Raw genomic sequence first — 12,535 nt, 5'->3', positions numbered from 1 at the left:
GGGTTCCCACACCATAAATCTATTGAGCTCAAAAACATCCCCCTGAAAACATCAGCCCTTGGAAAGCAGTGAGGACATGTTTTCTTGTTGATTGAAAAAGGCAAGTGAAAGCATCATCTCTCGACTGACACCAACGGCAGGCATGTACACTAGTCCTGATCCTCACCCTGGCCTGCTAGCCGGCAGCCCTGTCGAAACACTTCCCATTTGCAGTGCTGGGGCCAGGTCCAAGCCACTTGAGCTTTGGCATGGCTCACCTGGAACACACCAGGCAATCCACTCCGGAAGGCCATACAGCAACAGCAAATACAGCAAACAACGCTGAGTAGAAAGGACAGCGCAGCTCAGAGTTCAGAAAAAAAATCTTCCCGGGGAGGTCGTTATATAAGCTATTATAAACTGGGTGGTTCGAGCCCCTAATGCTGATTGGCCGACAGCCATGGTATATCAGACCGCATACCACGGGTACGACAAAACATGTATTTGTACTGCTCTAATTACGTTGGTAACCAGTTTATAATAGCAATAAGGCACATTTGGGGTTTGGGGTATATGGCCAATATACCAGGGCTAAGGGCTGTATCCAGACCAGCCCTTAGTCGTGGTATATTGGCCATATGTCACACCTTCTCGCATCGGGCCTTATTGCTTAACTATACAAGCGAGTCAGCAAGTCATAGATTAAGCACGGAAAACAGAACAGTGCAGGTAAGGCAGGCTTTATTATCAATTGAGAGAGAATTCCACAGATCATATGGAATATATTTTTTTTAATGTATTCCCTTTGTGGAGACCGTGAAAGGTTTTAGGAGGGGGGGAAGTATGGAAGGAGGGAGGGAAGGAGGGGGGGGGGTGCTTTGGAAGGGGCGGCCCAGGCACGCTCAGCGAAAATATGCCTTATGCACTCGTTGAACTTGGGGCCTGCACAGGCTTCTCTCCTCTCAAGGTTACAGGAGGAGGGAGAAGCAACAGTAGGAGGAGGAGCCAGCATTTAGGGCCTGACGATTCGACAGAAAGACACGGTTCAAATTTAAACTCAATTTTGTAAGTATTGTCGAGATGTATGTTTTCATAAACCTTGACTATATAAAATGACTTAAGTATCAACTTTTACATTTCTATTGGTCATAGTCCTCAGCCATATGAAGGAAACCCCTAATGTTGCTGGACTATGGAGGAGTGAGTGTCTTTGGCCCAGATAATAGGGAGAGCGACCGCCGAGCGCCTTTGACACCGAGCTTCCTTCCCCGCCTCGGGAGCCCGGAGCGCGGGCCATGTATCCTCTAGCCGCACCCCTGGGCCCTCGTCCACACAAAGGTAGGAAGCTGGCTGCCGGAGCAGCACCGCCACACCGCATTGTGATGAGGCCACTAAATCATGTCTCGTTTCATCCGCCGATGCTCTTCATGCACGTTTTGGCCAGGGGAAACCATAAACAGAACAACTGCCAGTAAATGCCTCGGCCTGGAAACAAGGGAGAGGACGACAGGGCTAATAGGTAATTGAAGTCGATACGGTTTGTGGTGTGTGCCGGCGAAGGAAGGAAAGGGCAACAGATCCAAGCGTAGTGAGATAGTATAATAGTATATCGAGGCCAAGAGCCTCTGGAATGCATTTGAGGAAAAGGGAGTGTCACCAAAGCCAAAAGGCCACCAATAGAACTCGTAAACACCTTATTTACCGCTAAATTAGACCCATTTATTAGGTACAGAGGATTTGGTATCTGGTTTGAGTATATCGCCTATTCATAATTTTAATACCACAGTCTAGAGCATAACAACAATAGCTGCTTTATTTCTCGGTTGGTGTTTCGGTATTGCAGGTGATAAAAACAATGCAAACAAAACAGCCAACATGTACTTTGCCGTTCCGTAAAAGTGAGACCACACATTCCAAGAAACCCACAGAGAGTGGACGTGAATTTGAAAAGACAAGGTGCTGCCCTGTTTCACCCTGGTGTGGACAGGGTCATAAGTCAAATAGGTCATAAAACCGTTGACTGAACAATTGGTCACTCTGCTTAACTTCCAGAAGAATTAGCAGTCCATTATCACCTCATAAAAGGAGCTCTTTTCATGCTTTACTATAGATTAGGTTTCCAAACCTCAGACAAGTCAAAGCAGCCCTTCGGCATCACAGTTCTGCAAATAGACAGATTACTTGTATAGAGAGGCATACGTCCTAAATGCTGAGTAGTCACAAACTAGTATGAAATGCTTAGGAGCATTATAGGACAGCTGTCGTCATCTCTAGACAGTAAATGATTTGAGTTTTTAAAAAACAAATTAACATATTTGGAAGTGGGTCACTCATAATTAAAGTTTGGCTCAGCTCTGCCCATGTGGGTAAATAAGTAGTCAACTAAACCCGAGTCAGACAGCTAATGTTGCTGCACACATAAAATGGCCGCCTTATCAGGAGTCTTTGGAGAACGAGATGAGGAAAATATAGCCCATCAAACACAATGAAAGGCGAGAGACAATCATCAAGAGGCTAGAGAAGTATCTGACAGAGTATTAGACAGTCACTTGGGGTTGTTGACGCCATGGCTTAGAGCGTCACTTGAGGATATCCTCGTCGGAGGAAGAAGCAGCAAACAAATTAAGAGGGATGAGCTCACATACTTAGTGGATTAGGTTTATATTTATTAGGCTAACTCGTCACTAGCAGACCGGTGTTCTATGGTGTAGGGAGAGAGAGGGTAAACAAGTCATTTTTGTATATCATCAAGATGTCCTATGCTCTGGGGAAGGTATACAATGAGAGATGAGATACAAGAAAATTACATTTGAATAGGAAGCCCCAAATATGTCAATTTGAGGTAATGGCTACTGATATAAAACATTGATGGCAATTGAATACAGTTTTAGCACACAGGGTTAAATTAGGCTTGTTAAATTAGAAACTTTTGTAGTTTGGTGGGAAATGTTGACTCGATAAACAATGTTACCTCATTTGATCTTGTCAACTGCGGCGTAATCAGGTTGACTTGTACAGAGCTCTAGGTGAAGGTCACACGTATTCACATCTGCACTTCATTAAAAACAGGGGTGTGGTGGTGCGCTGTGCGAGCTATGTGGGAAATTAAAACCTGGCTTAGCTGTAGGCCCACGTATGGGAATGTATCGCATAGCCGTGGAAGGGTTGAAAACATGCAGTAAAAAAAAGAAAAGAACAACGGCCACAAAAAAGCCTCTGACGCCGCGCCCAAAACTGCAAGTTTTCCCTGGATGCGATGTTTCGAGACCAGAAAATGTATTCGACATTCGATGTCTTGATGGTTTTAGCAGTTGAATCTCATCCACAGCTGTGCAGAATTGGTCTGCGGTGGCCTAAGAAGAAGAAACTCTCCGATCCAAACAGGGTGTGGGTATATGTGAATGAGAAGTACGCGTGTGAGGGGGTATTTTTAGGGCGGGTGATATTTCGCCAGGTCACATTTACTGCTGATGGCCTGCAAACCACACCGAGCTACAGAAATTGACAACATGACCGTACCAACCAGAGGAACAGAACTAGTAAATATATGTCCCCCTTTGAGTAGGCCCAGCACATGCTTTATGAGAGCCATTCTGTGCGTCGTTAATTCACTCTCGTATCAAAAACCTCTCCCGTTGCATATGCTCATTCCAAAACAGTACATATACTGACTGTATCAAGCATTTCTACAATGGACACAACCCTTACATTCACAATCAAAAGTCCTTTGAATAGTATCGTCCGCGCGGGCACCCTTGTGGCCACCCCTGCTTTAAGCAGACATGTTCTTAAGGTTAGCCTACAATATCAAACAACGCCATGCCACCCCTTCCCTAAGCCTGCCTATTGAGGTACAAGCCAAACACCCACCACTGGCACTTAAGACATGAAAGGGCTGCTGCAACCCTTGGTTTATGTTCTATGTTAGTGGTTTCCACATTGTGGCTCGGGGATAAGCATCAGAAGTGGTTTATCTCCTCTCTCAGGGCTCTATGGAATATGTAAACATATGTGTAATCAGTCCTTCAGTGTAATGGAGATTGAGGGAAAGGTTGTGTGGGAAGGAAGGAAAGTAGTGGGGAAGACTGTCATACCTCTGGCTCGTGGGAAAAGACAAGAGTTTGAGGATGTAAATGCAAGACTTTTCTCTCACTGATAAGCCATGAAAATATGCATTGAAGTATTCTAGGTAGACCCACCAAAGCCAAAAGGCAAAGATTTCTTAAAGGTCTTTCCCTGATGCTATAGCTTCTCCCAATAAGGACTCCTTCAAGCGATTGTGACACACTAAGAAACACACAATTGCATTTTGAGTGGAGCCAGTAAACTCTGTACCAGAAGCCTTTGCTGCTCAGCTTTTGTGTCTCTCCCTCTTTCCTCCCTGCTTGCACAAAGCCAGTGGGAGCAGAAGCCACCTCCAACCATTTCCCAAGTCTACCATAAGCTGTCTGTCGTGTGTGTGTGCGTGCGTGCGCTCGAGCTCGCCCACCAGTCACTAAGTTCTCCCAGCAAGGGCCAAAGTTTTAATATGGTGTCCAATCAAAAGTGATTAAGCATCACAGAACACAAACAATGCTGCCCCTTAAATCTCTCTCTCTCTCTCTGAGCCCTCTTTCAGGGGAGTGAATGAAAGAGCACTCTGTCTGTAGGCAGCAGATGATAGACGCTGGAGCCGGAGAGATAAGCCGTACAGCCGGGCTTTCCCTTCTGTAACAGACACAGTTCGGTCTGTATAGGATCTCTATCTGGCTTTGCCGCGGGTGTATGATTTACTAAGGCATTGGCGAAGGAAGTGAAACGTATCCGTTGTACGGGAAATGTTCCTTTGGAGTAGAACACCTGATAGAGCTAGATGAGTAAGCAGCAAGCCACCTGGATTGATTCAGCGGGAGGAATTAGCAAGTAATAGAGACAAACATGCATTGAGAGAAAGATGCGTCATATAAGGTATAGCAAAGCATTTCTTCAAGAGCAAAATGTCCAGGACTTTGGAAAGGAACCGGCTGGTATATTTTTGGTGTTAAATCAAATCATCCGAGTGCTTCCTGCAAATGGCCAACAATCACAATGCATGAAGTATGCTTTATGTAACACAATACCCTGAACTAATACATTCAATGCAGCGGGATTCTCCCCTGGTTATATTCTAGTGAGGAAAGTTGAAAGAGGAAGTAAAAAACAGTCTACAATGGATAATATAAGATACTATACTCTTCAACAAACTCAAAAGACAACCAGAAATCTGCGGCTGTAACCATGACATCAAAATGATTGACAGGATACGGCCATTTTGTTTCCCCCCTCAATGTTTACAAGCTACACCTTGTTTTCCTTTGAGCGCCTAAACAGAAAACTGCGCTAAACATGATCTTTGTTCCCCGTAAAGAATAACGTCATTTGGTTATTCCCAGAGCTGGTATTAATCAAATGTAATCTTTCTCTCGAACACACAGAGGTTGAGGAATGAGAGGAAAAAGTTAACCATGGCAGAACTTGACACTACACGTATGTACTGTGTACAGTGAGGGGAGAGGTGAAGCTAAGATAACAGAAGGTGACTTTCGGCCTGGTATGGTGGCTCATTTCCTGATTACGTGTACATGCAAGTCAAATATTGTCTGGAAAAAGGACGAGGCTAAACTGGTAAGAGATCACCTATTGCAATGAAGTATTGCTCTTTGAAAGGGAGTTTAATGTTGCAATTGGTAGTTAACAAGTCCAAGTTACTGCTTCCAGAACTTCATACAATTGAAAGTATTTATTTCCACTTTATATACACTACCGTTCAAAAGTTTGGGGTCACTTAGAAATGTCCTTGTTTTTGAAAGAAAAACACATTATTTGTCCATTAAAATAACATCAAATTGATCAGAAATACAATGTAGACATTGTTAATGTTGTAAATAACTATTGTAGCCAGAAACTGCAGATTTTTTATGGATTATCTACATATGCGTACAGAGGCCCATTATCAGCAACCATCACTCCTGTGTTCCAATGGGATGTTGTGTTAGCTAATCTAAGTTTATAATTTTAAAAGGAAACCCTTTTGCAATTATGTTAGCACAGCTGAAAACTGTTGTGCTGATTAAAGAAGCAATAACACTGGCCTTCTAGTTGAGTATCTGGAGCATCAGCATTTGTGGGTTCGATTACAGGCTCAAAATGGCCAGAAATAAAGAACTTTCTTTTGAAACTCGTCAGTTTATTCTTGTTCTGAGAAATTAAGGCTATTCCATGCGAGAAATTGGCAAAAAACTGAAGATCTCATGCAACGCTGTGTACTACTCCCTTCACAGAACAGCGCAAAAAGGCTATAACCAGAATAGAAAGAGGAGTGGGAGGCCCCGGTGCACAACTGAACAAGAGGACAAGTACATTAGAGTGTCTAGTTTGAGAAACAGACGCCTCACAAGTCCTCAACTGGCAGCTTCATTAAATAGTAAATAGTCTCTAAATAGTAACACCAGTCTCAACGTCAACAGTGAAGAGGCAACTCCGGGATGCTGACCTTCTAGGCAGAGTTGCAAAGAAAAAGCCATATCTCAGACTGGCCAATAAAAAGCCTAAGATGGGCAAAAGAACACAGACACTGAACAGACGAACTCTGGCCTAGAAGGCCAGCCTCCCGGAGTCGCCTCTTCACTGTTGACGTTGAGACTGGTGTTCTGCGGGTACTATTTAATGAAGCTGCCAGTTGAGGACTTGAGTCATCAACAGTGGTACTGTTCAGTCAGTAACAGTGTTACTGGGCCACTGACGGGAGTGTAGTGAGCCATTCTGGTAGGGATGGGGTCAAATTGTGTATTGAACAAGCCCTCCCTCCGTCACTCTCTCAAATTAAGTTTGAGGCAGGACAACAGCGAATCAAACATAACTCTTAAAGTGCTGGGTAGTACAGTACAACCCAAGTCTCTAGCATGTCTCTAACTGTACAAGAGAGTAACTATTGAATCTATTCACAGCTACTCTCACCTTTCTAGTAAAGGGACAGAATGTATTTCTGCAGTACAGCTCGCACATGGTTTGTGGGGAACGACAAACAGCTCTGAAGTATTGTTGAACCAGTGAGCTTTATGAGTCCAGGGCCGCTGGCCGGCCTGCCTCACACCACGTTCTATACCATCGGGCTTGATGTATCTGAATTCTTCTGGCATGACATCATCTGCCCTTGCCAATCGTTTTACCCCCGGCCCGGGGACAGAGCGTGCTCAGAGAAGTAAAGGAAAGTGCACATGTATCGTGCGGTGGAAGCGGATAAGTCGTGGAAGCGGATAAGTTGTCGCGCCGCGGCGGCCCCCGCTCCGCAGCCCCACTCTCTACCTCAGAGGCCCTGTTGCTTGGGTCGTGTCTGGAACACTATCTCCAGAGAGGAGGCATAAAATGGCCGCTTTGTCTCCCAAGATGTGTGCCCAGACAAAAGCCAGATAAGGGAACCCAAAAAGCTGTACTGTAGTTCCCCCAAATATCCTTCACTTTAGGTCAGACTGAAGGAAACTGTAGTAATAGGAAAATGATCACAAATAACTACATTTGTGATAATGGCATTAATGATGATGGTAACATGTAATGTTTCAAGAGAAACTTTGTTGAGCGTAACACCCATTATAAACTTGTTAGAGTAGTCATATCAGTTGAGGCTAGTATTAAAGGACTATACTTATTGCGATTCAATAAGCATGGGTAGAAGTGGTTGTATGAATATTTCAATGACAATTCACAGCTACTCCATTATCACTCGTACGCAGGAACGGTAGGAAAAGTGAACTTAAACAAAATACATTGTCTTTCTAAACCAAGTCAATGTGGATACGGGCGAGTGTACTTATTCCACACTCTGCGGTGGTGATGGGCCTGGCTCGAGAATCTGTTCCTTAGAGTGTCCATAATGAAAGCCATACCCCATCCCTGTTACTGTGCCACTATTATGGAGGCTCACCGGCTGGAGGCTGTCTGTGTCCCCCACGCCCACGTGCTCCCTCACTGAAGGGATGGGGACACCATGACTACACGGACCATATGTGTCGGCAGACCGCAAAACGCTGAAGCCATTAACCAAGGCCACGGTGGTGAAATTGAAAGCAGCAGTAGCGGCGGTGGTGGTAGCTGTTTGGGCTCTGTGTGTGTGTGTGTGTGTGTGTGTGTGTGTGTGTGTGTGTGTGTGTGTGTGTGTGTGTGTGTGTGTGTGTGTGTGTGTGTGTGTGTGTGTGTGTGTGTGTGTGTGTGTGTGTGTGTGTGTGTGTGTGTGTGTGGAAAGTCCTTCAGGTGGTACTGTCCAGTCAGTGACAGTGTTACTGGGCCACCGACGGGAGTGTAGTGAGCCGTAGGGGATGATGTCAGCAGCTTGTCATTGGTGTTCTCCTCCCTCAGACCTCTCCCTCTCTCCGTCTCCTGATCTGTTTTGAGTTTGTGTGTGTTTTCAGCACTGTGTCTGCAATGTACTGACCAGCAACCCTGTTTCCTCTCAAGCCAAAAGCGGTTCTTGTTTGCATTCAGGCAGGTTGTTGTTTCAGGTCACTTTTGAGTATATACAAAGTAACACATACACCACCGTTCAAAAGTTTGGGGTCACTTAGAAATGTCCTTGTTTTTGAAAGAATATACTTTTTTTTTTATCCATAAAAATAACATCAAAATGACCAAAAACACAGTGTAGACATTGTTAATGTTGTAAATGACAATTGTCGCTGGAAACGGCTGATTCTTTATGGAATATCTACATAGATGTACAGAGGCCCATTATCAGCAACCATCCCTCCTGTGTTCCAACGGCACGTTGTGTTAGCTAATCCAAGTTGATCATTTTAAAAGGCTAATCGATCATCAGAAAACCCTTTTGCAATTATGTTAGCACAAGTCACACTCTGGCAGTCATCCTGACCTAAAGGAAAGCACCCCTCTCAATGCCCCACGTGTAATCTACACACACTGGTCCACTCCAACTACAGAGAAGGTTCAGGTTACCAACTACTGATGTTGTTCTACCTCCTTCTATAGGGACTTCATTAAGTGGCCACATTGTTCAATTCTGGAAGGAGAGAGAGAGAGAGAGAGAGAAAACCAGAAAGAGAGAGTCGAAAGCGAGGCATTTACTGATCTCATTCTGACAACAGGCCCGGAAAGAGAAGAGTCTTTCCCTGGAACCGCTCGTTTCATAATGCCACCCATGTTTACACAGGTGGTAAGTGAGAAGAGTCTTTCCCTGGAACCGCTCGTTTCATAATGCCACCCATGTTTACACAGGTGGTAAGTGAGAAGAGTCTTTCCCTGGAACCGCTCGTTTCATAATGCCACCCATGTTTACACAGGTGGTAAGTGAGAAGAGCGCAGGAGTCCACGTTACGCAACACCTCATTATGAATACTAAACCAAAGGGACATACGTACACACACGCGCACACACACACGCGCACACACACACACGCACACACACACGCGCACACACACACGCGCACACACACACACACGCACACACACGCACACCCACTCGCAGACGTCTGGCCTAGTTGTCACAAACGCAGACCGTATTTGTGCTGAATGTTTCCAGTAATGTGTTCTGAATTCTGGGACCTATGTATACGTCCGTGCATATATTTTCGGAATTCCCTTATACGGTACAAAATAGCATTCACAAAGTGCTCTCCTCCAATTACTGAACTCCTCCTGAAGTCGAAGTCACTGGTTGGCTCCTATGTTTGACTCCGGGCGCCAGTTCCAACAACATCTGCTTGGAGCAGGTACAAACCCACGGACAGCTCTGCTAGCCCAAAGGTGCCTATGCAGACCATCGTTTATGCAATTGCACACAGCTGGCAGGCAAGGAAAGAGGGGAAATTATGGCGGCATCCATTATCAAGCCAGCAACTTTGAGATGTGTGCTGAAAAAAGGTCTCTAGTGGTGCGAGGTGTTCAACTTTCATTTTTGACTTGAGACGATACTAGTTTGAAAACGGGTTCAAACAGGTTGAAAAGGACATGTGGAATACTATCACGAGAAGAAAGGTCATCCTGGCATGCTTTCTAAAGGAATGTGAATACTGACTTCCTCATCAGGATAAAAGGGCAGTTTCAGTTTCCATAACGCTTTTATTCTATTTCCACTCACCTAGAGAGAACCCTTAAAAAGGACAAGCGCTCTCTATTTGGGTAAACGTGTTAAAAAGCTACAGAACAGCTGTTGGGGAAACCCACACGAGGTAATTGTTCCAAACGCCTCAGTTTTAACACAGATTAAACACGATTAAATAACTATTTATCTAACCACAAAAAGTCACCCTGCCAAAAGCCTTAAAAAGAAGACTGTCATTGTTTGTGCAGCTCGCTCTGTTCGGAGGAACGGTCGGAGGGGAGGGGGGGTGGGGTTGTTTTCTTAGTTTCCTCATGTACAGGAAGGAACTTTTACACACAGACAAACCATACATTAGCTTCTAACCAAGCTCACATAGGAAGAGGGAAACAGCAGGGTTGGTTGCTAAGGCAGGGGTCTTCTGAGGTGAATATGAAGGAATTTAGGTCATTTTAGCAGAGAGACATTTAAACAGCTCAAGCCATCACTTAGTGGAAATAGCGAGAGAGGCCCAGAAAAGGGGAGCGAGGGGAACAAGTATGTCTGGGGCGGCGAGGGCTGATTCTACTTCTTGCCCCAGACACAAACACAGAGCCATTACCTCCCATAATGGTACCAGTTAACATACTGTTTGTTCCGCCCTAAAAACAGTGCCCCATCTTACTTCTGACATGGATGTTTTATAACAAACATTAAATCCCTGAAACTTAAGCTGGGAGTTGTTTTTTTACTAATACTTTTCTGACAAAGTTTTCAAAGGGTTGAGTAAAAATCATACAAATTCCCTGTATCATTTTGGATGCCTACAAAGTTTTCTTTGGTGTCCGGAGGCAGCTAATCACAATTTGAACTTAATTGCAATACTTAGCAAGAGCTTAGCATTAGCATAATTAGGTGCAAAATAATGAGTATGGGACTTACATGCAAGGAATATGACACACCTACATACAAAGTAACCCACTGACCTAGATAGACAATAGACCTGGTAACTGGCAAAATAAAGGAAACACCAACATAATGTCTTAATAGGGCATTGGGCCACCATAAGCATAGGTTCTACAAGTGTCTGGAATTCTATTGGAGGGATGCGACACCATTCTTCCACAAGAAACTCCCATAAGTGCTGGGTTGTGATCTGGTGACTAGGACACACACCTCTATAAACCTACTATGCTCCTTTGGGACCCCTTTTTCAAGGAGATCTCTTCTGCGAGACACGGTAGCCAAAACAATGGGCAACTGGGCATTTTTATACATGTCCCTAAGCATGATGGGAGGTTTTAATTGTTTAACTCAGGAAGCACACTTTGTGGAAGCACCTGCTTTCAATATACTTTGTATCCCTCATTTACTCAAGTGTTTCCTTTATTTTGGAAGTTACCTGTATATAACCCAGAGGAGATTAACTAGCTACCATCAAACCCTGACATAAAGACCTTTTCCCATAGAGATAAAGACAAGCCCACACACCCCCTCCCACGTTCTCTGTCTTAAACACACATGTGCGCAGATTCACAAAGACACCCCCACCCACAAACACAAACACTCTCTCCCTCGCTCACACACACACACACACACACACACATTGTAAACAGTCTTTATTGAGACGTGAGTGGTTGTATAAACACAGACACGTCTTCTATTGAGAAGTCCCAGTCCGGTATGGGGAACAATAAGAGGGAGTCCCTGATCGCCTCCTCATAGACGGTGTGTACTAAATCCCATTACCAGGGCCACGGCATTAACATTCCTCTTGTCTGGCAGGTGACGGCTCCCTCTTTTCAGCCCCGTGCAGGGCCCGCCGCCCGCCTAAGAGCATGGGACAGAGTCACCCCGACAATACACACAGATACATACACCGTTGCAGCCTCCAATTATACACACACACACCGTCGCACCCCTACAAAACAGACATATAGACGGTAGGAGTGAGGAAGAGGAGGAGGAGGGGGGGCTTATTGGCTGGCGGCAACACTAAGTCTTTTCTTAAAGATCAGCGCAGGGACTGGTGAGCAAATCTCTGTCAATGGGGCTTTCTTCTGTTTCATGTCTCAGGGCTGAGAATTTGCTGATCAACTACGATGATAATTGTTTACTGGATTTTCTCCTATGCCAGTTCTGACAATGAAAGGGAGACGAGATTAAAGTGCACTTTTATTTTTTTCATGATTATATTCACCACAACAAATAAGTTCAACGACTTATCAGTGCAACTTCAAAGCAGATCGGGACGCATACAGATAGTAGGTAATATCAAACCGGTTCCCTTTCCATGGACATGACACTTTCGAGCCCACGTAGCACAGTAAAATGAAATGCATCACAGTAAAATGCATGAAGAACCCGTGTCTGAGTTTACAGTTCAGACGGTGGAGTGTGGTGTACGTGACAGGGCGCATGTGATATGGAACGTATGTCTCTCGTGTCCTGCTCTGAACTTTCAGTCGGAGTTGAGTCCCTCCCTATATATAAACATATATCTAACCAGCCA

The 12,535-nt window shown here is 44.7% G+C and overlaps 1 protein-coding gene across 10 annotated transcripts in view; it reads right to left on the bottom strand.

Annotated features, from left to right (window-relative positions):
- The window catches only part of LOC118368723 (nuclear factor 1 B-type-like), an 89,664-nt gene that overhangs the window by 47,299 nt on the left and 29,830 nt on the right, over positions 1 to 12,535 (bottom strand). The gene's annotated exons all lie outside the window — the stretch shown is intronic.

This window comes from Oncorhynchus keta, chromosome 35 (genome assembly GCF_023373465.1).
Source record: "Oncorhynchus keta strain PuntledgeMale-10-30-2019 chromosome 35, Oket_V2, whole genome shotgun sequence".
Classification (NCBI taxonomy): Eukaryota; Metazoa; Chordata; class Actinopteri; order Salmoniformes; family Salmonidae; genus Oncorhynchus; species Oncorhynchus keta.
Note: the sequence above shows the minus strand (reverse complement) of the source record. Positions and strands in the feature narration are given on the sequence as shown.